Here is a 4,184-nt window from a genome sequence, read left to right as displayed (position 1 = left end):
TTAGACAGGCCATTCATTTATTTGATGTTGAGAATAAAGGATTGCATTATATGTAGATTTGTCGGAGAAGAAAACGTTCCTAGTTAGAGATCGTTTTAAGGCATCATCACCGATGTTCACCATTTGCCTTTATATTTAGAATCAAATTCCTCTGGTCTTCTGATTGAGAATCTATCCCTTCCAAAAGTTAATGTCTTTATCAATAATATCAGCAACTTTTAAATTCAAATTCTTGTCACTGTTAAATATTGTTGTTGTTCTGCCATTTCATTTGTGCCTTAGTTATCCATTATCTCTGTAGATTCGAATATTCTTTCCATTACCAACTTGTCAGATAACATTTTTTTTTCAACCAATCCGATCTCATACAAATATTTTTCCAAATTCATGTGTTTTTTCCTTTGTTTTTGTATTGTGGAGGATTAGAACCTTTGAAGTATCCAGGTTCGGGGACTTTTATCCATATGGTGTCCTTTTTCTGATTAATTTCCAAGCCAGTTTTGTAAGAGAGGTTCATTAAAGGAATTTACATCTTTGAAACTCATTCCTCCCCGTCTTTTTGTCTTGCATAAAACTTCTGATATTTCTTGTAACCACCTTTTTTATTTATTCTTATTCCACCAATATCTCCTTTATATTGTATCAATGGCTTTGATTGACTTTTGTGGCACTTCAAAGCAACTCATTTGGAATTGGGTCATGGTACAAATGATACATTGAATATGAGTTCCTCTACCAGTCTGATTCATCATTTTATCATGTCATTGCTTAAGCTTTTTTCTCCATCTTACCAAAAATACCATAAAAACACTTGTTCTTGTCTCTGGTGATGAGATGATTATACCAAGATACTTTTCTTCAAGTGGCGTTGGCTTCATACTTAGAATCATTTTTATATCTTGTTTGCATCATCACTTGAGTTCTTGCTGAAATGGACACTCGATTTGCTGAAATTTTTCATTTTCTTTGAAGCATTATAAAAGTTCTGAATAATATGAAGAAGCTTATAAACAGAGTCTCCCTTTGCAGTATTGAATAATATGCAGTGATCTTCAAAAAATAGATAAGAAATAATAGGGAAACCTTTTCTTCAAGTGGCGTTGGCTTCATACTTAGAATCATTTTTATATCTTGTTTGCATCATCACTTGAGTTCTTGCTGAAATGGACACTCGATTTGCTGAAATTTTCCATTTTCTTTGAAGCATTATAAAAGTTCTGAATAATATGAAGAAGCTTATGAACAGAGTCTCCCTTTGCAGTATTGAATAATATGCAGTGATCTTCAAAAAAATAGATAAGAAATAATAGGGAAACCTTTAGAAGGAATAACAGGATTGATTTGTTGACTTAGAACAGTAGAATAAATCAGTGTTTTTCATACACAAAATTAATAGATTTGGAAACAAGTCATCACCTTTTCTTGGACCTCTTTTGCGATGTATTGTTTAGATTTGAGAGAATTAAGCACGACTGAAACTGTAGAAGTACATTAATTTACAAGCTGATACCAATTGCATTGAACCCCAAATATTCTAGAATTATAATAATGAAAGATCATTCCATTCTGTCAAATTCCTTAGCCATATTAGATTTGGCAGCAACACTTCCATAATAAGATTAGAATGTTCATTATAATATACTATCTCATGAAAAAAATTTCTAGGGACTTTCGAGTTTGCTAGGGACCTCATCTAAACTCTAAATGCGGAGGTATGGCCGGTGAGTAAGCAGGTATGAGGGTTTGTGCTTTTAGATTAGCCGGGTTTTCTTTTTGATTAGAGGAAAGGCTATGGAATGAGTATTTTTAGTGCCCATCCACTGGCAAATCGAATGAGACTAACTTGAAGAGTAAAAATCTGACATGGGTAAGCAACTAAATATCCTCCCAAGCAGTTGAATATCCGCGTCTTAATTTCATTCCAACAAGTGTATGAATGATTTTTGATCAAACTCATTCATTTTGAATGAGTACTCTTACTCGATAGCTCTTGCTCTAAGAGCTTCAAAAATTACAAAGAAATAAATTAAAAAAAAAAGCCTAAAAAGGATCATTAGACGAGTTATTCATTTATTTGATGTTGAGAATAAAGGACTCCATTATATGTAGATTTGTCGGAGAAAACACCGTTCCTAGTTAGAGATTAGTTTAAGGCATCACCACTCATGTTCACCATTTGCCTTTATATTTAGAATCAAATTCCTCTGATCTTCTGATTGAGAATCTGTTCCTTCCAGAAGTTAGTATCTATATCAAAAATATCAGCAAATTTTAAATTCAAATTCTTGTTACTGTTAATATTATCATTGTTCTGCCATTGCATATTGTTAAAGTCTGCGGGCATCCAACTCAAAACCAATTGGCAATTAGTGGAGAGGCCCTTCCATATTATATTTAAGTTAATTATGCGGAAACAAGTGATGTGGGACTATTGTCCTTCCACACGCCCTCTCACGTGTAAGGCCAATAACTCGACCTAACACTGGACCACGTACGTAATGACCAAAATCGGGTCATGGGTGCACAAGTGACAAATAGGTCAGGTAATAATAATTGCCAAAATCGGGCCTATACCCCGCGTACGGGCCTAGCTCTGATACCATGTTAAAGTCTTCAGGCATCCAACTCAAAACCAATTGGCAATGAGTGGAGAGGCCCAAAGGACTATAAACTGTAGGATCTTAGATTTCCCAGACAATGTGGGACTAATAATCTCAGCACACCCCCTCACGTGTAGCCTCGTTGGATCTAACACGTGGACAATAAATCGGGTGACAAGGAGTAAACGTGCGGTAAAATGACTCGACACAAATAGCCTGCTCTGATATCATGTTAGAATATGGGGTATTCAACTCAAAACCAATTGACAATGAGTGGAGAGACCCTTCCGTATTATATTTAAGTTAATTATGCGGAAACAAGCGATGTGGGACTATTGTCCTTCCACACATATGTTCCTTAGTTATCCACTATCTCTGTAAATTCGAACATTCTCTCCATTACCAACTTTCCAAATTACATTTTTTTTGAACCAATCCGATCTCATACAAATGTTTTCCCAAATTCGTGTTTTTTTCCTTTGTTGTTATATTATGGAGGATCAGAACCTTTGAAGTATCTAGCTTTGAGGACTTTTGTCCATATGGCGTCCTTTTTCTTGATCAATTTCCAAGCCAGTTTTGTAAGAGAGGTTCATTAAAAGAATTTACATCTTTGAAACTCATTCCTCACTGTCTTTTTGTCTTGCATAGAAACTTATGATTTATCTTATAACCACCTTATTTATTTATTCTTATTCCACCAATATCTCATGTATATTGCATCAATGGCTTTGATTGACTTTTGTGGCACTTCAAAACAACTCATTTGGAATTGGTCTACCAATGATACATTGAATATGAGTTCCTTTACTAGCCTGAATTATCATTTTATCATGTCATTGCTAGAGCTTTTTTATCCATCTTACAAAAGTACCCTAAAAAACTTCTTATTGTCTCTAGTGATGAGAAGATTATACCAAGATACTTTTCTTCAAATGGCGTTGGCTTCATACTTAGAATCCTTTTTATATCTTGTTTAGCATCATCAGTTGAATTTTTGCTGAAATGGATACTAGATTTGCCGAAATTTTCCATTTTCCTTGATGCATTACAAAAGTTTTGAATAATACGAAGAAGCATAAAAAGAGTCTCCCTTTGCAGTATTGAGTAATATGCAGTGATCTTCAAAAAATAGATAAAAAATAATAAGGCAATCTTTTGCAGGAATAACATGACTGATTTGTTTACTTGGAACGACAGCATAAATCATTATATTCGTGCTTTTAATATAGAAAATTAATAAATTTATAAACAAATCATCACCTTCTCTTGGACCTCTTATGCGATGTATTGTTTAGATTCAAGAGAATTAAGCACGACTGAAACTGTAGAAGTACATTGATTTACAAGCTGACCACTTGTCATTGTACCCCAGTTATTCTAGAACTATAAGAATGAAAAATCATTTCATTCTGTCAAATGCCTTGGCCATATTTGATTTGATAGAAACACTTTCATAATAAGATTTATAATGTTCAATATAATGTACTACCTCATGAGAAATTATTGTATTGTCCATAATATTTCTCCCTGGTACATAAGGGTCTGCGATAGCGATACAACTTTGCTGAGAAAAGGCTTCAT

Source organism: Papaver somniferum, chromosome 4, assembly GCF_003573695.1.
Source record: "Papaver somniferum cultivar HN1 chromosome 4, ASM357369v1, whole genome shotgun sequence".
Classification (NCBI taxonomy): Eukaryota; Viridiplantae; Streptophyta; class Magnoliopsida; order Ranunculales; family Papaveraceae; genus Papaver; species Papaver somniferum.
Note: the sequence above shows the minus strand (reverse complement) of the source record.